General features: G+C 33.8%; 1 protein-coding gene across 1 annotated transcript in view; it reads right to left on the bottom strand.

The window, feature by feature from the left end:
• IL1RAPL1 (interleukin 1 receptor accessory protein like 1) overlaps window positions 1-24,887 on the bottom strand; it is a gene marked incomplete at both ends in the record, with an annotated part of 1,105,883 nt that overhangs the window by 1,079,948 nt on the left and 1,048 nt on the right. The window lies entirely within an intron of this gene.

Genomic DNA, 24,887 nt, shown 5'->3' with positions numbered 1-24,887 from the left:
AATGAACTCTAAAACTTGAATTTACAGAGATAACGAGATGATGCATTTGAAAATTGAGTTGGAAAACTATACCCCTATTTTTATGGATATGATTAAAACTTAGTCTTAAATAAACATGAAAGGCATGTCAAAATTGTGGTTAACGATCAAATCCATAGTTTATAAATTAAAGAAACAAAAGTAAAATTCAAAGAGAAAACTTTGCCAAAGGATCCTGAATGTTAGTTCAAATTTTGGAGTATGGGTTACAAAGGCTCAGATGCTGACTGCAGGGGTTGGGAGTTGCATCCCATCACTAGTACTGCCCAAGAGACTACAGACCAAATCACAGTTAAAGACTATAGTGCATGGATCTGCTTTTGGAGGCCTATGGGATGAAAAGCAGGATCAAAGCAAATATTTGATGTTGTTATAAAGGATTCAGAACACAAGGCAAAACAAAATGTAGAGGAAAAGACTAGATTTTGGCAACTGTGCCCAGAGACCTGAAAGAGGCCACTGGTTTCACTAACCATTGACATGTCTACTATTTGAAACGTCTAATCATAAAACCGCCTTAGTGACTTTGCGTAACTTTTGTGATTTGGGTGAAATAATATCTGGTGACAGCTTGACTCAATCCCACAAAGTATATACAATTTCACAATAATTGGCAATTTCAATTAAGAGCCAGAAACTCAAAGAAGAATTGCAGTGTAATGAAATGTTCCCATAAGTTTGCTATGTGATGTTTAAACCTAGATCCAACAGACATCATATGCTGCTTTCATATAGAGGGGTTAGACAGAGAAAAGGAAATTAATATTCTGATTGTGTATCAATTTGTGACATGAGCCAAACTACACTACATACTATATCTCATTTTATCTTTGCTACCATCATAAGAGGTTAATACTATTAACCATAATTTACTCAAGGTGGAAACCAATGTTTCAAAATATTAAATTTCTTGTGTTGAGCTGCCCTGGGCAAAATGGTTAAAATCAAGTTTTAAACTTTAAACTGGCAGAACCATTCAAATAACAAACATAACCACATGATTGTTCGTGCGTGTGTGTGTGTGTGTGCGTGCACACACACACACATAAATAACAATGAAAATAAAACATGTTCTATACAACATCCTAGAAAAAGGAAACTTTTGTCTTTCCAATATCCAACTGAAAGGGACCCAACACCTAGTTTCAGCTCCTGCATATAAAGAGCTTAGAAGTCATCACCTCTATACTGACAACAAGATGAAGATGAAAAAATAGAAAATCAAGAATTTTCTTGGACTGATCAGACAAGTAAGGAAGCAGGAAAAACTTCCACCTTGAGTTCTAAAGAGATAGGAGCATACATAGAGCCACATAGGCCAAAAGGTCAACAACAATGGTAATTTTCATTAATTGCTAAAAGCTGAGAATAGGAGGGCATCAGATTAAGATTTTCCAGGGGAGCCAGAGTCTTGCATTGGCTCCCATATTTTTGTGGATTTTACCTCCTAGAAACCCATCAGATTCTCACTGAAAAGATTTAAGAAATGTCTTTTTACAGTTCTCACAGAATGAGTGTAGCCATTATGAAACATGCCCAACAACTTTTTTAAGAAATATTTTTTAGTTGTAGATGGACCCAGTAGCCTTATTTATTTATTTTTATGTGGTAGTGAGTATCAAACCCAGTGTTTCACACATGTGAGGCAAGTGCTCTACCACTGATCTATAGCCCCAGCCACCCAAAACCCTTTTTCATATCAAAAGTCTAGTCTCTAGTCTCCAATCCTATCTTGGTGGAGGGTGGGACATAGTCAACAGGGTGAGGGTTTTCCAAAAAAAAAAAATGTAGATATGTTTGTTACAGAAGGGAGTAAACAATAGATAGCAAAGAAGCCTATAGCACTGGTAAATTTCTTGTTAAGGTCACATACTTGAAAACTAGGCCAATAAAAGATTTAATCATAGAATATGCCACACCACAACACCAGCAGAGGCCAGGATAATAGTGGTAGGTAAAATTGAAAGAGTTGTAAGACAGGGTCTCCTTAAAGAGGAGTGCTTAGAGAAGAGTAAAGACCAAGAAAAGCAACAAAAGCAAGGATACTAGAGAAATTTGGAGCCTTTGGCACAAACAGCTACAAAACAACTACTCCCCAGATTAACAAAAATAACAAAAATCCTTATACAAGAAAGTCTGTTTGCCTCATTTTCTAGTACTTGATACAAAATGACTACCTTTTGCCTAAACTTTGCAATGCTTGCTAAGAGAAAAGAAAAACTCATGGTATAAAGAGACAAATAATAAAATCTGGACTCAAATATAACACAGATGTTAGAATTGTCAGAATTTAAAATAACTATGATTACTTTGTTAAGGGCTCTCATGAAATAATTAGATGAAAACAAATACAGACCTGTAATTTGTGTCCTGAAATAGAAACTCTAAGATATGATCAAAATGAAGTAAGAGAAATCAAAATCACTATGACATAAATGAGAATGGACATTAACAAGCTCATCAGTAGACTAGACAAAGCTAAAGAAAGAATCAGTGAGGTTGAAGTTAGATCCAAAGAAACTACCCAGAATAAAATAAAAAGAGGAAAATAAATTAAACAAAAAAGAACCTAACATCTGAGAACTGTGGGAATATTTCCAAAAAAGGGTAGAATGCATGTCATAAATTACTAGAAGGAAAATTGACAATGCAGGATAGAAATATTTAAAAGAACAATGGCCAAGAAGTATCCAAATTTAATGACAGACACTAGAAAGCTCCGCAAATACAAAATGAATACCAGAAAGCTACACTTAGGTATATTATATTAAAACTGGAAAAAGCTAAAGATAAGGAGAAAATCTTGCAAGAAGTCCTAGGGTAGCAGGGAATACTGTGATCTTTGCTCATAGAGAAACAAGAATAATAATTATAGCAAACATCTCAAATAACATGCAAACAAGAGAGTGGAGTAAGATATTCAAAGTGTTGAATGAAAAAAAAAAGTCAACCTAGAATTTATTGTTCAGTGAAATTATACTTCAAAAGTATAATTTTATAAAAAAATAAGGTTTTTTATAATTATATAAAAAAAATAAGGTTTTCTCTGACAACCAAAACCTGAGGGATTTCACCACATTAAACTAACCCTGCAAGAAATAGTAATAATATTATCATAGGCAAAAGCAGATGGGGCTCCCTCTTTCTTCAGTTCCCAATCAAAGGTTACCATAATAAAAGCTGCTAGCATTTCTCATTGTTTTCAAATCCATGTTTAAGAAGTTAAATTGCTTTTGAGAGCAACCTAGATGTTGAAGCCATCTCCTTCTACCCAACCCCTCTCCTCATAGAACAAATGCTGTATCAGAGATACAGTAGACCAAGAATACTGAGGTCTTAATCATGCTTGTCCTAACTCAATTATAGGGCAGATATTCTGCACTGACAGGCAAGACAAGATGATCAGAAACAACTGCTCTACATGTGTTTGGGGGAAAAAAAAGACCAGAATAACAATTGTTTAACAATTTTAATGTATCAATTTCAAACAATGTAGATTTCCAAATGTGGAAAATCATCAGTGAGAAACAGCTATGACTTAATAATAAAATATATAACATTCAACAGAGATCTTTATGACAGTGTTATGATACTATATTATCAGCCTTAAGTGTCCCTTTCAAAGTACTGAGTTGCTTATGTCATCTTAGGAAATATGTTTGTCTTTAAATTTTTTATATTCTATGTTATGAACGTATATCTATTATACACACTAAAGTTTAAATACAGTGAACTACATTATCTTTTGAGCAAACTCTAAAACCAGGCACTTCTATATTTGCCTAAGAAACTCTAAACGTATGAAAATAAACAACAGATAAGCATTTTTTAAGAAAAGAATTACTAGTATCAGAGAGATGTGCATTTTAACAACTTTAAATTTGACATTTTAATTACAACAAGCAAAAAATAGTCAGGGCATATTCCAAATCTTTTATATTCAAGAGAAGAAAATGGTAAGGTTCCAAAAATATGTGGTTAAATTTGCCCAAAATTACATCTTTTGAAAAACCCAGAGGGCTGACACTTTAAAACTATTTATCAGAGAATGATTCCATGGCAAATCAATATAATTGAATTAAAAAGGAAGTTTAAATCATTCTGATTCTAAAATATTCTGATTTCTGAAATTCAATTAGATGTGTTTTTGAACAATCTATACATAATAATTTGCTCCATTTTGTGTGACTAAATCTTGTAGAAACCATATAGACGGTCACATAAGTTCCTTTATATCTTAATTTCCCTAAAAATGCTATACTAGTGCTGATGTTTTTAATTCAATTATGTCCCTCAATCAACAACTGCTTTATTCCCCTGACATCCTACAGAAGGAATATTACCCTAAGATTATTTTATAATTCATGGCCCTGACCTCCCTTCTTTACTACACATAATCTTCCAAAATAGTTCATATAAAGAAAACCACACTATCTCTGATGGTCTAACTTACCAGGCTACAAAAATCAGCTAAATGACCTTGAGTTGTTTCACTCTTACAAGGGAGTTATAGTAGACCTCTGACTTTTTTGGCTTCAACATTATTTTATTCAACACTGCTTTTTTAGATAATTCTTAATTTGTTTCTGTTCCTCCCTTGGGAGTAATACTAAGCTTTGCACATTTCAGCCCCTGCTTTTCATAGTGAAATGTCTGAAATGTATTGCATCTGATACACATATGGGTCTGAGCAATCATTGTATTCCTCATATTCAAACTTAGCATATTAAATTTTACTTTTTGTATCCCAATTGACTTATTTTTCAGTCATCTTCCCAATTCAAGTAATCATCCTGGGTCTTTACTTCTTTACTTTGTCATCCTGTCTTTATCTGACGGTGAAGGTCTGTCCTAATTTCCAGTCTGCATCTTCTCACAAGCCATCTAATTCCTGATTTCAACAATCCTCAGCTTGAAAATATTGGAAGAAGTTTGGGCAAAATGAAAAGGACTTTCACCATCATTACCATATATTGTCTATATCCTTACCATAATAATTCTTGCTTTACAACTTTTGGAGGTGCACATTACTAATTACAATAGGCTATGCCTTTTCTATGAGCTTCATGATAATCCTGGCAGTTTTATTATTCACCAATACATTCTATATTATTGTCTTATTCTGAAATTAAATATATTTTCATAAAATATAGTGGACTCAATTGAGAATAGGTTATCAGATTACTTAAGTTGAAACAATTCAACTAGGTTAAACCTCTACCATAGAGAGTGTTAAATCACAATCTGTCAGCATGGTACATTTGACTGGATATTATCTAAGCTCTAAATCTAAACAAAACAAGTTTATTTGGGCTTGAGGAAGCTGTCATTTATATTTATTGTCTATACTTATGCAAAAGGCTGGTGGTTAATTTCATAGTCTGAATATTTCTAACTCAAGAGATTTGACCAGCTGATAGGAAAAAAAGAGTAAATCTTTTTTTCTTCTCCAAATGGCCATCTGTACCTATCAGAAAATTCACATCTAATTTCATTAGATGCAGGTGGCAGGAATAATTAACATAGCTCTTCATTATATAATAGATCTAACAGGACAGTGGGCACAAGGAATATGGGTTTGTGATATAAACTCCTATCAATTTGATGTTAACTTGGTTTTCTTTTAAACAGTTTGATTTCTATCCTTCTATTCTCTTTACTTTTCCATTGGATCTACATATTCACTTCTACATAGATGGTAGCATATATTAGCATTTGTAAACATGCTACATTCAGTAGAGGACTTTAAATTTGCTGTAGTGACACACCAATATAACAAAGGTTGCCTCCACTGTCCACTACCTATCCTCTATTCTCTACATTTCTGTCATAGTCATTCATTGCTTTTCATAACTGATAATTGTATACATTTCAAAATTAAATGCACAATACTCTGTCTTCATCTTACTCTACATCTTAGATCTGTTTAATACATTTGATTTCATCTTCTTAAATGATTCTTGGCTCCCATTGTAATCAATTTGTCTATCTCACTTTTCTTGCAACTTTGTTTTTGCCAGATATTGAAATTTTAGAGTATCTACGACCCTGTCCTATATAACCTCTATCTTTCACTTCTGCTTCCACTCAGCTTGAGTGATCTCATATAGGCAAATGGTTTTAAATTCCATTTAGATGCCTGTGGCACTTTCTATTTACATATCCAGTGATAATTTGTCCATCGAGCTGCCTGTAGACTCCTTGAAAATCCACTAGACGTTTGAATGGGAATCTTAAATTTGATATATCTAAAACAGAGACTCTCCTCCCCCCACCAATTGGCTCTATATCAATAAATAGCCCTACTATCAACTCAGCTGCTCCCCAAATGTAGAAGCCAGCCATGGTTCTTAATATATTATGTATCCTTTATATATTCCCCATTCCCAGCATTGAGTCTGCCTTCAAGTTCTATTTGGTTCTATTTCTAAACTGCACCCCAAACAGTCTTTATCTCTCTATCTTGCACTTACCACCCAAGACCTAGCTACTGTCCTCTATTGCTAAGACTTAAATAGCCTTTTACTCCACACCTAAAACAATCTTTGAAAAACTGTGAATGATGTCGTTTCATTCTTCCATTTATTAGATTCTACTGGTTTCACATTACACTGAGAATAAAATGTACCCTCCCAATCATGACCTAAGGGATCACAGTTAATTCTACAATATTTCCATCCACTTGGCCCCTCCTATCATTGCTCTGCCTCCTCTGAAAACTTCACTGTGTGAGTCACTGCATGATTCTAGATCACTACCTGTCAACCATAATCACATTATTTTAATTTTTTAAAAGTATCTTCTTTGCTCCTTTGGCACGCCTTTGGCAATCACTATTTCTTCTGCTTGGATTCAGCTGTTCTCATATTCTCACATAATGGGCTCTTTTTTGGTAGTCAAGTATTGACTCACATGATAACTTCTCAAAGACACCACTTCTAGCTTTTTGAATTATCTCATTTCTTTAAGTTCAATAAGATGTACCTTACATGAGAAAAACACCTATCATTTTATCCCCAGTGCCTAGAAGTATGTGGTACATGGTAGAATATTCAAAATATCGTAAAAGAAATGAATGTTAATTTTTTTAACTACTAGTTCTAATTTTTGAAGAAAAGAAGTGTCTCACGTTAATAAGCCCCAGCATGTTCTAGTTAAGTCAGACACACCCAAACAATCACTATAAAAGCACAGGACCCTATAAAGAATTTTTACAACATGATAGAAAAAAAGACATTCTTTTATATGCATGTCTCAAAATATTTACTTAAAAATACACTTTTAAAAAATTACTACCTCTATAATGTCTTAACAAGATATTTAAAATCAAGAACAGTACTACCTAACAGTATTCTACACATCAATACCATAATGCTAAGAAAAAAATTTTATAGGAGAAATAAATACTCTCCTCCGTCAACAAATAGTAACTGAAAAATGTAATATAATCTTTTTTGGGTTGTGAAGTGAGGCACAAAGGAAAAGATCTCATTTATTTACTAACAATGAATACCTATTTTTTTCTCAGAAAATATTTTAAGTTTTTCATATTAAAATATATATCAAGTGTTATATTATATAAATGTGGATCTATACAAGCATTCAAAGCATATAAATAAATTATCTGTATAATAAAGAGGACAACATTTACATTGATAAACTTTCTATGAGAAAACTATTTCTCTGATCATGTAATATAAGCTGACTTCATTTTTGTATCCTTTTGTTTTCCAGAGATGTAGACAAAGTTAAATTTAACCATGAATTTGAACTTAAGTTTTAATAATTTGTCATTGAACACAAATTTACAGATGGCATGGCATAACCACATGGCAGCATGAACTGAGTGTTCCCATTTTAAAATCATCTCAAAGAGCATCTAAATATTTGCCTTAATTCAAAACATCTGGTTTTAACATCATTTTTCCTACACTTGAACTTTGTTTCAAGGTTTCTCCACATGGAAACATATTTAAGACATATTATCCATGAGAATTTTCTACGTTTTCAATCATAACTCCTACTTCATTCCACCACTGTGAGGTAAACTGGCATTATTTTAGGGCAAAATTTTACAATAGCGAAGTGTGGCCTAGAACACAGAAAGAAGAGGTGAGAAGGCATAGATCTCTACTCTATCCTCTATTATTATTTGATACTCTGCCTCACAAGCTTCTTATCCTGTGTTTTCAGCCACCTCTTTCTTGGGAATCTTCTTCTCCCTTTCATCTGATGAAAAGTTTTACTTCAGGGTCCTAGGACATAACCACAAGGTTTATAGAGAAGATGATCTTATACTACGAAGCTTTTCTTAAAACCTGACAACAAACAAAAGGTATAAATATGATTCTACTTTCTCCACCAATTCATTTAAATATCAGAAAATAATAATCAAATTTAAGATAAGAAAACTAATGGCAAACACAGGTAAGTTTGAAAAAAATATTGATTATACTAAGCCTGGCTTTTTCAAGTTAGGATGATATGAAGTCTGCATTATGAAACTCCAAGTTTCAGACAAGTTTTATTTTTTAAGTAATGAAGGAACAGATTTTGGAAAGCATAGAAAACATAAAACTAAAACCAAAGAATATAATCAAAAATTAAAAATAACTGCATGAATGAAAGTCATTATATGCAAGTTTCTATGTAAAGCATCAATTTAGTCAAGCATATGTTCTTGTCTAAATCAGAATATGTCAACAATGTAATCACTTAGGTAGTAATCATAAGAAAGAAAACATGATAAATACTATTCTATACCTACAAGCTGTAATTCATAACACAAACATTAAAACTGAAACAGAATTAAATATCCAATCCAGGTAAAGCACAAGGATACAAGGCCACTAATAGTTTACTAATTCTAGACTAGATATAAAGAACTATTGAGGATTTAGGAATAATAGTAGGATGAGTTTGTAAAGGGTCTAGATATAAGGTCTAGGCCTTGTCATTAAAGAATACATAATTTAAACTAGTGAAAAAAATCCTTTGGTAGGTCCTGAAAGGATGCATCCAACAAAATAGCACCACCAAAAATCAGCCCAAAGAAGCAAAACTACTATTGCAACACCCCCATATATGCTGCAGAATGAGACTCTCTCCAATTAGCTTCTAATCCTCGCATCTCAAACGATTAGAGCTAGTTGTACAAAAATTGTCTCATTCAGAACATGCTTTGAGAGGGTTTACAAGATCCCAACGGAGCTTCCAAACTTGCTTTGTTTTTCTAATTGAAAACTTAGAAGGTAATAACCTCCTCTCAATTCATAGAAAGCCGGAAACCCTAGGATACAAAGCAGTTTCCAAAGAAATTTAAAATAAAATCATGTATCATTAAAAATTGAACAAAACAAACCAAGCATGTCTCCCAAAGAAAGCAAAAACATGCCTTTGAAACAAACAGTAAGTCACCACTGTTCATTGCAGAGTGGCATGTCAGTTACAGAGTGGCAGAATGAATGTGCAAGTTGCCAAACTGAACTAATTCATGTTCTGAATTAAAATAAAACACCCTCAATGTTGTAGGCCACTTCTATTCAGTAGCATTCCTAGGGTTGGCTGTGATCTGTCTTGGGAGAAATGCAGGCATTGCACAGCTGCTTTGGCTTATGCCTTGCTCCTCCCAGGCATCCTTCCATGCAGGATCCCTTTACTGTACTGCATCTAGTCTTCCTTCATGGAGTGACCTACATATTCACATATGTGCCCAAAACACTCAAGGATAAGGAGGAGGGGAAAGCTGCACAATTCTCATTATAAAAAAGTAACCGAAAAACTGCTCTTTAGAGCAAAAGAAGAAATCAAGATCCACTTTCTTGTGTTGCCTCAGTGCTTTAACTATTACAATTCCAGCAGGGAATTGCATACAACAATCATGAATGGTCAGGTTACCCAAAGAGCTAAAGATAAAACTTTAATTCCCCTTTTCCAGACAAATGTAAACTTGGATAAAACTATTCATTTCATGTAAGCTAAATGCATTCATTTGCTCATGTAACAAATGGTCACGGAATACTATTGCAACGTCTCGAGTGAAGGCTTGTAAAGGGTATGAACTAAAACTATATAAAGATCTTTCCTCAAGGAATTACCAGTATCAGTGAAGAGTTATGACAAGCACATAAATCGCGATGGAAAAATAGAGGGTGCTGTGATGAGATTCATCAGTGTTCTTAAATCCAGCACTCAAACACAAATATGTATTAAGCACTAATTATGCAATGACTCCTTTAAGCACAGTGATTCTAACAGACATATACATAAACATGTATAAGATATTTTTACACTCAATGAGCTTTTACTATTCAGTTGGGTAAATATAAAACAGATGTTAAAAATGCAGTAATCATATATCCTAATCGCTGCTGAATCCTCAGCACCTGGCATATAGTAGATCCTTGATAAAAGTGGGTTTTATGAATGGATAATTAATTGTGTGCTTTGTGTGTACATGGGCATGTATATGTATGTGGTAATACATATACAAGTTAGCATTGTATAATAAGTGAAATGTGACATCTGTAAAAAGTTTTCCTCCATGTGTTAATTAAATGTATTTCACAGAAATTTTCAGGAGAAGATAATCTTCCATTATAAGCACAAATATAGAAGACATTTGGAAAAAAAAAACTTCAAGGACAAAAACTTGACTTTGGGAAAATGCTCCCTGGGAAAGCTCTCCCTAAGAGATGGGTTTTGTTCCACAGCAAAGATTTTTATTCCAGATGTAAAGTGGGTCAGTCTGCCAAACCACAAAAGATACACCCACATATGTATTTGACAAAGGAAAATATACACTGGAAATGCAACAGTAGCTATTAATTCTTAACAGAATTTTAAGTTTAATAAAGCAGCTAGAATCACCCTCCACCTTACCCTATCCACTGTATAATCAGTTACTACTTTTATTACTTCCAGTTTTTAATAGTAATCAAATCCATTTCTCTCCCTTTCTATTGCTACTATTAGTGCCTCAATTCATGACTTTCTCACCTGCATTACTGGTCTCATTTCCCACCCTCTTGTTTCAGAGTTCTTTTGGACCTATCTGGTCAGGCTACTCCTGCTCAAATTTTTTTCAATAATTCCTGATTTCTTGCAAGATAGTATTAACATTTCTTGCCATGACATACAAAGCCCTTTGTGAATTGGCTCATATCTATATTTTACCACCTTCTCTACTGAGATTCTTCTTTTCCCTTATACTGTGTCCAAATATACATGTATTTCATCCATATCAAACTCTTACAGGTAAAAGATAGTCTAGTAGCCACACAGAATAATTACAGACACAATTAAGGCTCCCAAAGATGTCCATGTATTTATTCTTATAACCTTTCAATATGTTAACATACACAGCAAAAGGGACTTTTAACACAAGATTAAGTTGAGGATTTTAAAAAGAGATTATTCTAGACTAACCTGGTGTACCCATTGCATTCACAAGGATCCTTATCCTTAAGGGAGGAAAACACAAAGGTCAGAGTTAGAGGAGATGTGACAACAGAAGCAGAGATCAAACAGCAAGATTAGAAGATACTATATTGTTGGATTTGAGTTGTGGAAGGATTCACAAGATAAGGAGGTGGTTTCTAAAGGTTGGAAATGGCAGGGAAACAGATTTTCCCTGGAGCACCTTAAAAGAATGCAATTCTGCTGACACCTGGATTTTAGAATTCTGACCTTCAGAACCATAAGATAACAACTAAATGGTGTGTAAGCAACTAAATTTTTAGCAGTTCATTATGACAGCAATAGGAAATGGATACACTACATTTGTGTGTTTCATATTACTAATTTCTACAAGGTCTTTAATAACAGAGATGGATAAGTGTTCAAATTTTTAATCTCTAAGAGAATTCAGTCCAAATTCTTGTTTGCATCCTGTTTTGTTCAAATATATTCTCCAAATTTTAAAAGTAACTACAGGCCAGACATGGTGGCACACACCTCTAATGCCAGCAACTAGGGAGGCTGAGACAAGAGGATCGCATGTTCAAGGCCAGCTGGGCAACACAGTGAGGCCATAAGCAACTTAGGGAGACCCTGTCTCAAAAATTAAAAAAAAAAAATTAAAAAGACTGGAGATGTGGCTTAGTGGCACCACTGGGTTCAATTCCCAGTACAATTAATCAATCAGTCAATGTAACTAGAAATGACTAGTGCGTATGAAAGAATAAAGATTATTACATCATTTCTAAAGTTAGTTCCAAAGCTATGACAAGTACAAATATTTTATAATGTGAAAAGCATGCAGAAAGTTTGGAGCATTTTCTCCATATGTTTACAAGAAAAAAATTACCAAAGTTTTGGATAAATTATACAAAAACATTTCAGAATATGAATCATGGATATGGAAAATCAATAAAGAAATGATCAACCTTGACAAAGATAAATCATTTTGCCTCGTTTCTTTTTTTTTAAATTTCTGATATTTTTATATAAGAAATTCAAAAGGCAAATATCTACAAATATCTAAACATTTTTAACTTTTTTTTTAATATCCAGGCATAGCTGATGTAGGTCAATATTCTCAAGCATTCTGTACAGTAGGAATGCAATAAATGCTTGCTAACACTTGTATACAGAACCAAGCACTTTGCCCTTTGAGAATATGAAGACACATCCATGCATAAAATCTAAAACAATGTATTTATGTGCATTATATGTAAGTTCTCATAACCAAAAACAAATTATTTCCAAAGTTTGTGAAGATTGTTAGTGTTTTTATGAGACTGTGTATGTATGCAAATGCATATTTGTGGGGGGTGTATGTGTGTCTGTGTGTGCATTATATGCCTTTTATTTTAAAGGGCATTTATAAGACCCTTTGAAAAATCTTTCATTAAAAAATAATTTGACAACCGGGAATTTTTTTTCTTGGACCTCATTCATTTCGGGTATGCAGATAATGACAATTGCTTTTTGAAGATAAATTTGCTAATAGCTAGTGTTTTCAACTTAGCTTTACTGCCCTCAGGTTCTCAGACACCTCCAACTGCAAGCACAGTCCTCTAGACCAGCCGGAAAACACATGCCAGGAAGCACAGATCCATTCACCACACATTCCTCACTTTTATATTTCTATACACTTTCCTCACTTTCATATTTCTACTAGCAGCTCTTATTTATATTAGTGAACAAATAAAACACCTTTAATGCCCTTTTCTCCTTCTGATAGCTGAACTATAAAAATCATAAGACTTTAATGGCAACAACATATCAAAATGATTTTAATATTCTAAACTATGAATGCACTCATTCACAAAATCTGACTTCTATAATACAGGGCTACAAATTGACATGATGATAATTTCATGAAATATACAACTTTTTCTCTATCTCCTTAAAAATCTCAGTCACAATTTCTATTATAAAAATATATATCAATAAATGCAGTCTTAGAGTTTGATTAACTTCTCTTCCAGTAGGTGGCGCTGTGCCCACCAGGCCAAGTATCAAAATGGCGATATTACCAAAAGTTCTCTATAGGTTTAATGCAATGCCAATCAAAATCCCAACGGCATTTCTTGTAGAAATAGATAAAGCAATCATGAAATTCATATGGAAAAATAAAAGACCCAGAATAGCAAAAGCAATTCTAAACAGGAAGTGTGAATCAGGTGGTATAGCGATACCAGATTTCAAACTATATTACAAAGCAATAGTGACAAAAACAGCATGGTACTGGTACCAAAACAGGCGGGTGGACCAATGGTATAGAATAGAGGACACAGAGACTAATCCACAAAGTTACAACTATCTTATATTTGATAAAGGGGCTAAAAGCATGCAATGGAGGAAAGATAGCATCTTCAACAAATGGTGTTGGGAAAACTGGAAATCCATATGCAACAAAATGAAACTGAATCCCTTTCTCTCGCCATGCACAAAAGTTAACTCAAAATGGATCAAGGAGCTTGATATCAAATCAGAGACTCTGCACCTGATAGAAGAAAAAGTTGGATCCGATCTACATATTGTGGGGTCGGGCTCCAAATTCCTTAATAGGACACCCATAGCACAAGAGTTAATAACAAGAATCAACAAATGGGACTTAATTAAACTTAAAAGTTTTTTTTTCAGCAAAAGAAACAATAAGAGAGGTAAATAGGGAGCCTACATCCTGGGAACAAATTTTTACTCCTCACACTTCAGATAGAGCCCTAATATCCAGAGTATACAAAGAACTCAAAAAATTAGACAATAAGATAACAAATAACCCAATCAACAAATGGGCCAAGGACCTGAACAGACACTTCTCAGAGGAGGATATACAATCAATCAACAATTACATGAAAAAATGCTCACCATATCTAGCAGTCAGAGAAATGCAAATCAAAACCACCCTAAGATACCATCTCACTCCAGTAAGATTGGCAGCCACTATGAAGTCAAACAACAAGTGCTGGTGAGGATGTGGAGAAAAGGGTACACTTGTACATTGCTGGTGGGACTGCAAATTGGTGCGGCCAATTTGGAAAGCAGTTTGGAGATTCCTGGGAAAGCTGGGAATGGAACCACCATTTGACCCTGCTATTGCCCTTCTCAGACTATTCCCTGAAGACCTTAAAAGAGCATGCTATAGGGATACTGCCACATCGATGTTCATAGCAGCACATTTCACAATAGCTAGACTGTGGAACCAACCCAGATGCCCTTCAATAGATGAATGGATAAAACAAATGTGGCATCTATACACAATGGAGTACTATGCAGCAATAAAAAATGACAAAATCATAGAATTTGCAGGGAAATGGATGGCACTAGAGCAGATTATGCTTAGTGAAGCTAGCCAATCCCTAAAAAGCAAATACCAAATGTCTTCTTTGATATAATGAGAGCAACTATGAACAGAGCAGGGAGGAAGAGCAAGAAGAAAAGATTAACCTTAAACGGAGACATGAGATGGGAGGAAAAGGGAGAGAAAAGGGAAATTGCATGGAAATGAAGGGAGACCCTCATTGCTATACAAAATTACATATAAGAGGTTGTGAGGGGAATGGGAAAATAAACAAGGAGAGAAATGAATTACAGTAGATGGGGTAGAGAGAGAAGATGGGAGGGGAGGGGAGGGGGGATAGTAGGGGATAGGAAAGGTAGCAGAATACAACAATTACTAATAGGGCATTATGTAAAATTGTGGATGTGTAACCGACGTGATTCTGCAATCTGCATTTGGGGTAAAATTGGGGGTTCATAACCCACTTCAATCTAATGTATGAAATATGATATGTCAAGAGCTTTGTAATGTTGTGAACAACCAATAAAAAAAGAAAAAAAATATATATCAAGAAATACAGAAGCACATAGAGTTTTTTAAACCAAATTAAATAAATTGGAGAAAATAAATGTTTGGAAAATATTAGGATCAATTTAAATAATCTTTAAGCAATAATTCCTTGGAAATTTTCTCCCCATGTTTATTTTCTCACTGCATTCTGTTTATTACTGCATTTTATCAACCCTGAAAAGCCACAAGATGGCATTGGAGAGTTCAATTACTTTATAGAACATATTTATTGGAAAAACTGGAATACTTTTTTCAGATAGTTTTCCTTTCTTCTAAAATGAAACACATTTAAGAAGAAAATATTCATTATAGTATGGAATCCTTTTCTCACCATACATAGAAATAACTTTCCTTTATCATTCACAATATAATATTTATTTCATAGCAAGACAAGGTAAATGGAATATATGTTTAGAGCTCCAAGCAAAATGTCAATGGCTGAACTTTACTGAAATCAAAGTAGCAGAAGTAACTGGAAAATATTTTAGTACAATTAGTAAAATATGAATGACAATTCCTAGTGCTTAGACTATACATAAGAGGCAACCTGACATTTTTTAAAGAAATATTCATAAATAACCCTCAGAGATTTTAAAGTTGGCAAAATTATCCATTGTTGTTGCCTTAAAGCCATATATTCCATTCAAGGTGTCTTGCACGGATATCTTCATAGACAAAAGTCTACAAGAGGAAATTTGCTTTAAATAAGCAAAAATAGACAAACACAGCTTAGTATTTTGAACCAATAACCTCAGTTTCACTTAGGTACATCATCACCTCCAGGGAAAGGAATGTCATTTTCAATTTAGCTATGCAGTGATATGCCATTTGATTTTTAAACATCAACTAAACTCAGTTTTTTTCCTTAACGAAAACTTTGTTTTACATTGATAATCTCAACTTCCTGGCATAAGTACAAACCATGTAGCATCAAGTTAAGTGTAGTTAACAACAGACCTCAGGTACTCCCACCCCAAATTCTGTCTGCCCTTCTAAATGGTTAATTGACATGCTAACATATAAAATATGTTACAGGAAAAAAAGCATACTGAGTTATGCATTGAAAATGTATAATGTTTATGAAATCAACAAAATGAACTAATTTTTCTACTAATGATGTTGTAGTTTATAATTGTTACTTTATGAAAGAGGAAACCAAGGATGTTAAAGATTCAGAGATTTGTCCCAATCAACAAGGCTTATTAGGACCTAGTTTGAAACCCAAGTCTCTTAATTTCCTGTGCTGTGCAGTTCATAATATTCACCATATCAACCTAAACCATGTCTGGAAAAACTAACTGAAAGCAAGTGTTTTTAATGATCATTGTTGTAGATCAAAGTTGAAATGTCAATATTAGCTATCTGTTGAAATGTGCTGCCAAGTTATGATAGTCAACATGAGGATTAACCTTGACAAATTATAATACACTTGTAAGTCACCTTTCCAATCTGTTTGTATGAACTAAGGAAATGAAAATTGAATCAATATTGCCCTACCTTCAGCAGGTTAGTCTATGGCAAACATACTTCAAATATAGGTAGAACAGTTTTTATTGAAATAAAATTATATTTCTTATAATTTTTTCATTAGCATTATTGACCAAGAGTATACACTTACTTTACCTAAATAGAAAAAGCAGAATTTCTGGGCTGGGGTTGTAGCTCAGTGGTGGAGCATTTGCCTAGCACATGTGAGGCCCCGGGTTCAATCCTTGGCACCACATAAAAATAAATAAATAAAATAAAGGTATTATGTCCAACTACAACTAAAAAATAAATATATAAAAAAGCAAAATTTTCTAAAGAGTTAATTTTTTAAAAAAATAAACATCACTACTAATATACTGATTTTGTGCAATGGAGATTAAAAAAAATACACATGTGATATCAACTTCTTTCAGTCTCCTTTTTATCTCAGTCTCCGCATTTTCAGAAATGTTGATTTGGTGATTTATTTACAATTATCTGTCTCAACTCTATAAAATTTAACATTATCTCTCATCCATATTGAAGCTTTCTCTTCCTTTTGTTTCCAGGAATACATTAAATTCTCTTTACTTTCTTTTTAACTTTCTTTTAGTCTCTTCACCTGATTTGCTGCTCGCTCTCTCTGTAAACCTCTTCAAAGCCAGTGATCTACAGCACACTGGATCTTTCCCCTTTCACTTTCCTATGCCTTTTTTCTCCCTGCATGCATTCCCTGGATGATCATTATATCATGCTACACTCAATATGAGGATAATTTCAAAATTTACAAGTCTTCCCTTGACTCTTTTGGTATATTGAAAGGAGATCCCCTAAAAGTTCACCCAGACCTGTGAATGTGACCTTATTTGGGTAGTACCTTGCTGATGTTATCAAGTTAAGGATCTTTAGGTGAGATCATCCTGAATTATCCCAGTAGATTCTAAAGCCAATGACATGTGTCCTTTTATGAGAAAAACAGAGATTAGATACCAAAAAAAAAGGCCTCATGGAGATGGAAACAGAGATTGCAATAACATAGCCACAAATCAAGAATCAACTGAAGCTACCAATAAAGGATTAAGTCAATAAAGGATTTCTCTCCTAATGCCTTTTTAAAAAGAGTGTGACTCTGTTCACAACTTGAATTCAGATTCCTGGCCTCCAGAACTATGAGAGAACAATTTTATATTATTGTATGTTGTCTAATTTATAGTATTTTGTTATAGCAGCCTCAAAAACTAATATGAACCTAGATTGATAATCCTATTACTTCCAGATTTCCAGTGACTTCCACAGCTCAAACATTCCAAATAGAACACATTCCATCCCCTCTCCCCGAATAAATCATTCCTTCTCTACTCTCCATAATTGGCAACACCATCAATACAACTTCTCAAATTATTTCACAGTCCATCTCCAAATGTTCACCTGATGTTTAGTCTTCTTCAGAAATATATTTTCAGTCCCTCTGACTACTTTTCAGGCCCTCAATATATCTCCATATAATTTTTATTGAGTTCCTGACTGGTCATTCTTAAATCCTGCTATAGTCTTTGCTATAGGGAGTGTTATCTGTCCAAAACTGTATTTTACCATGTTATTCTCATAAGAGATTCACAACAGTTTGTTTTATCTTGTCTGTGAAGACAGGTTTATAGACAGAACTGCACAAACATGTGTAGCACTTTCCTATACATAATAAAAAGTTTCACCTTTATGGTATGTAGAAGACACCATGATGTAAAGATTTGCTAAATGAGAGGCCCAATATCACAGTCTGAATTTTTTACTGAAGGATTTAAAGTAATTAAATCTCTCAGCCAAACTTTCTGTCCTACAAAATATAATTCAAAATCCTTCGCAAGATACATAGTACCATTCACACTTTATCCCCAATCTATTGTTTGATCTAAGTCACAAATACCTTTTTACTGTTCTTCAACAAGTAGAAATTTCAAGTTTCTCTGCTTTGGGGATCTTTAATGTGACTGGCAGAATCACAATCCTCCCATTACAGAATGAATTTCTTCACCTTCTTCTTTCTAACCTCCCACATCTAATTGATTATCAATCAACCTAAGTGGATTCTAACTTTAAAATTGCTCTCTTCTGTCTTCTCTGTTCTCACTGCTGCTACTTTAAGGTAGAAAAATCATTTTTATCTCAGGGGTTTGGGTTGTTATTGTTGTTAAAAGATACACAGACTCCTTCAGGCTACTACAAGGAAAAAAAAGAGGTGTTTCTGAAATGGTATTTGTGGAATGTGGATGAATCTTGAAAGTTCCTATGCTCCTAAGAATCAGTAGTGTCTGTTTACTCTCTTTCTCCTTCCCTGTCCCTCTTCCTTCCTCTGCCCTGCTTTTTTTTCTTTCTTTCTTTTTTTCTTTTTGGGTACTGGGGATTGAACTCAGGTTTACTCAACCACTGAGCCACATCCCCAGCCCTATTTTGTAATTTATTTAGAGACAGGGTCTCACTGAATTGCTTAGGGCTTCGCCATTGCCAAGGCTGGCTTTGAACTCCTGCTTCAGCCTCCCATGTCAATGGGATTACAGGTGTGCACCAAATCACCCAGCTTCTGGCCTTCTTTCTTTACCTGATTCTTCCCTCCCCTCCCTCCTAGCCACATACTCACTTAACTTTTTTTATTATGGACCATGGATCACAAGGCCCTCTTAGCAAAATATTACAATTTCTCTGTTCTTATATCTTCCATTACCACTGAATGACCTTTCTCTAGTCTCCAATCTACTTCAAAAAGAAGTTTGCTTGAATTAGTTAACAACAAGTTGTGGTAAGCAGAGAAATGCCTCCTCCCTGAAAGATGTACACATCCTTTTCCCTGAAACACATGACTGTATTATATTACATGGCAAAAAGGATTTTGCAAATATGATTAAATATATTGGGATGGGTATATTGTCCTGGATTATCCAGGAAAGCCTAAAATAATTACAAGGGCCCTTTAATGGAAAAAGAGAAGTGAGATTAAGTCAGAGGAGATGTGATTACAAAAGTAGAAGTTGGAGTGATGCAGGACCATGCACCAAGGAATGAAAGCAAATACCAGAAGCTGAGGAAAGGCCCCAATATGGATTCTCCTCTGTAGCTTCCACAAATTCCAAATTATTTTGGACATCTGATCTCAACAAATATAAGGTAATATATTTATATTGTTTTAAGCCACAAAATTTGTGAGGCAGAGGTAGGACACTGATGTGCCAATGTTCATAATTTCCAATCCATCTGATGGATCACCTTCAAGCCTATAGTTGATATCCCATGAATCAACACTTTATCCTCTGCTCCAAGGAGTAAGCTACATGTGTGCTATATCTACAATAAAACATCATTTCCTTAACACAGCTTAAAGTGTCCATCCATACTGACTGGCTCCTTCCTACTACTTTCTGTCTCTCACCTCTTCCATCAAATATTTAGAACTATGTATCCCTCAATATAGTTCCACACAACTATATTTACTTACTTGAGAAAGTATCTTTCCCCATTGAAAACTTTCTCAACTTGGAAGACTCATCCATGTTGATTTTTCTTCTCCATGTGAACTGGTTGTGAATGAGGCATCATTCCCACAATTGGCATTAATCTGTGCCAACCTTATATAGACTTGTACTGACAAATAAAAATGAATAATTTGACAGCAAAATGTACAGGTTTACCAGATGATTGCTATACAATGACATGGAATGATTTTATTTTCTTACGTGCAAGCTCTATTTTTGTTTGATGTGTTATTCCAATTAAAGACATCAATTCAAATGAATATTAAGATTACTCTAGATCTAAGTTTTAAAATTATAAAAAATATAATAGGAGAGAAGAAACATTTTCCCAAGGAAAACTGAACTGTATTTTTTCACTTCAAAAAATAAAGAAACTAAGTATCAGAAATTTGGTCTTACAAGCTATCCCAAAGGAAAATAAGGAGAATTTCCACATACTTTTCAACGTATTTCACAAACTGAGAACAAACACATGGTAACATAATAAAGGCAGATGCTGGGGGACTAGGTTGTCTCTTAATCATGTGGAATTAAGCTCATTGACTTCCAGGAATGCCCTAGAGAGCTAACGAACATAAATCACATTTACAAGAGATGGAAGTACCTTACTATATTTTTCATTCCTATTTTGTTAAATTTCACTTTTTTTTTTTTACACAATAGTCTACTTTCTGTTACTTAAAGAAATTAAGACCCATCAATAACAAAGATTAGAACCTAAACCATGTCTTTGGTTTACTTAACTACTATTGACTTTTATAAATTATTTGGGCCTAAAGTCACAAGTTTTTGAAAATCTCTTGAGGCTTGCCTTCCTCTTACTGTCAGCATGAATTGCATCTAAATCATTTTACACAAACAGGTGTCCCCTGTCAGGTTCCAGAACAAAGAGAAGATCAACTCCCTGTGGCAATCCTTTTAGTCTCTAATAGCTAGCTGCTTTCGGGAATTTCATATATCTTAAATCCCTTCAAGAATAACATGCACTCTTTGGTTTATATAATATAGCTACTTTGTCTTCTCCATATGCTCTAATAACTATGAATACTTCTTTCCTGTACTAAATTCACTTGCATATTTATCAAGTATCACTAATCGTTAGCTATAGTCTTTTCATGATGGTCAGTACTGAGAAATATCATTAAAACCAAAATTTCCACACAATGATATTAGTACTTCCTTAAAGCAGTGTTAAATGTAGTAAAAGTCCAATACAGAAATAATTGAAGAATCATTTTCCTTGCCTTCAAAGAGATTTTGAACTACATTCCAAACCTGTGAAACCACTCATTATTTATAATGGTTCATTTTCTTCATCTAAACCCTTAACATGTCCTAGATATTGCTTATTAAGAGTTTATGTCTTATGCTTCAATAGTCTCATAGTATACATTCTACTGACTTTAAGGAAAAAACCACTTTTCATGAAATGTCTCTATTTTATTTTACCTTTATCTTTCTAATATTGCATTGATTCTGTAGAACCCTCACTGATAAACCCCAATCTGAACATTAAAAGCACTTAGCTACTGATTTATTTAATCATTAACTAAGACATTTCCTTGAGCCCCAAATCTGTTTTAGCACTCTATTTTGGCACTGTATATTATACACATACAAAATTTATGATTCTTACACTCAACATCTTATATTCTGGGGATAGATGGAAACAAAGAGGAATGTACAAAAGCCAAATCATCATGGACCCTTCTCTCTTCTCCAATTTCTTTATCCAGGCTCCTCTAACTTCATTTCTCAACAGTGTCCTAAATTCTTCCACCAAATTACATCCTATATTTTAGTTCCTCCAAAGTATTACAGTCATACTTTGTCCATACTAATTCTTCAACTGTTTGTATTATTTCCCTGCTCCCATGGCTTGCTCTAAATCCTCATAGATATACAAACTACATACACACACACACAGACACACACACACACACACACACACACACACAAACATTGCTGACAAAGACCATATTAACCTCTTTGAATGGCCTGGTACAGATACAACATTTTAGGAACTTTAACTCTTTCAACAAACTAATGATGATATTTTAAGTTAAAGTGCTCTACAAACAACACAGTAGCAGTATAAACAGATTATTGTATTTGCAGAAAATGCCCTAAATGAAAGAAGGAAGGAAGAGGGGATGGGGAGTGAAGAGGGAAGAAAAAAAGAGGAAGTAGAGGAACAGAGAGAAGAGGGAAGAGAAGGGAGGGAAAAAAGAAGAAAGGGATAATCAAGAATATTAAGCTATATTTTCTGAATTGGTTGATATACAAAAGATTCTCCAACCACACATTTGCTTTACATGTGTTTTTGTACAGAATTCTTCAAATGACAGCAACTCAAATGTTTACTTACTGAATTGCTCTAACACTTCACACACTTGAGGAGGATAAGTAATATTGATAGTCTGCCTCTTTTCTCAAGTATTGTTTATATTTTTTTAAGTACAAAATGGTTGCAGGAGAAAAATCTATTGTGTAATCAAGGCTGAATATCTTTTTCCAATAATGTTAAAGGTCTTGATTTTAAATATATGCACATCCTTAGAGACCAAATATAATGCTTATTTGTCACAACATTCACATATATGAAATGATATTCAAAACATTACAAAATTTTATTTTTAATACTTCAATCAAGATTTTATAATTATATAACTGCCTTATTAAATTTAATTTGCTCCTTAAATTAATAGCAATAGGGGTGTATGCCAATGTGATAAAAATAACGCATCTCCAGCTTGTGTAATAAGAGCTCCTATTGCTTTCAAATTAGGTCTGTTAATGAGAAACAAATACTTTTGAATTTTTGTGGAATGACCATATGTGTTAGGTTAAAGTAAACACTACACACAAATAACATGCCATAAAAATTCAACACTACTGTGTGCATTATAATTTTATATGTACTCGATTAATAAAATAGCTAATTCTGATTTTCTGGCAGTCACAATGAATTTTTTTTAAAAAAAAATCTTGTAAAAGAAAAAAGCATTGAATCATGTTTACTGAACTTTCACAATGATTAATAAAATCAAGAACAAAAAAGAATTCAATGATAAGAATAAAGAACAAGGATAAGCAGCCTTCTTGGTTAATATGCAAGATCCAACATTAAAAATTGATTTTGAATCCCTGGCCTTAGTGACTCTGGTTTTATAGGTTGGGCTGGGCATGAAGATTAAGCCATTAATCTTTTAAGAAGAAGATGCCAAGTGCACTCTTCTTCTACTTGATATATGGAGATCAGTAATGATGCTATTCAGTAAGCTATCTGGTCTCTCATACAAAAAGGTGCCACAGTAACAAACATCAGTTGAAATGAATCCAAGTTGAATGAATAAAAGCTTATGGATAAAATAATATTAATTTCCAAATTTCATACTTAATATCCCAAAAAAAACCAAACATACTTCCATCTATATGGGACTTAGTATAGACCCTAAAAGAAGTTATCTTAATTCACATTCTATACAAAGGTAAAACAAGGCAGATATTAGGGTTTTGCAGCATGCTTATTTGTCATTATTACATTATGATATTAAAAACATATTTGGTTTGATTATTGACTGTATTCATAAGTTGAAAACAGCAAAGTCTCAGAAATTCCACGTCACTTAGGACATCATTTCAGTTAACACCCTCCGAAAATAATTATTTGTATCATTCAAAAGAAAATTTGAATTTGATACAGGTTAATGAGCTTTCCCAAGTCTCTAGAGCAGTAGATACAAATTTTACAATTGTCCCACATTTCTAGGTCTGACCTGTAATCCTCAAACACAAAAAGTATTTCCCAATTTGCTAAAACTTCTTGCATCCAAATTGGAGCTTATATAGAATGGAGCTGATACCACTATTTTATGATGACAAAGTAATATGTGCATTTCAGTAAGTGAATCAGATCTAATATACACAAAACTGACAAAACAGATTTTATATAATCAAATGTAATAACTAGAATAATGAGGGTTTTTTAAAGATTCAATCAATAATCATATTTTAACCGTAGAGGCTCCTATCAATTAAAAATACCTCCTAAAATTGATGAAATAATATGAATCATAGAAACACTATTTTTCACATTGCTTACAAACACATGAATGGCATATACAGCAGCAGTACCAAAATGTTCTGGAACCTATGATGAGCTCAATAAAATACCTTTTACATTCAACCCTGAACCAAACTCTCATCCATGCACAAAGCTTTTCCCAATTTCTTCCCAAACTTTCTCCCCAAAAGGGGTTCACGTGAGCAAAATTGCTATTTCCCTTGCCTGTGGCTTTTTTCATCAACATGAATTTGAAACCTCTTAACCTAGGGGAATGAGATGGTTGCTGCACAGCCCCATCTCAAATTTTTTCATGCTCTCTCCTTTCTGAACTCCAAATATTCAATTCTTGGTATCACAACTTTCAACTTCCTATGGCTTTGTGAACATTAACTCATCTTTTTTCCCTAATGTCTCTCTGGAACTAATGGAGAACACATTCTGATTCTAGCAGCTAAACACAATGCATATCTTCTTCCTTTATGCTTAAAAG

Source organism: Spermophilus citellus (assembly GCF_964194105.1).
Source record: "Spermophilus citellus genome assembly, chromosome: X".
Lineage (NCBI taxonomy): Eukaryota > Metazoa > Chordata > Mammalia > Rodentia > Sciuridae > Spermophilus > Spermophilus citellus.
The sequence above is the reverse complement of the archived record's forward strand: the minus strand, read 5'-3'. Positions and strand labels throughout refer to the sequence as shown.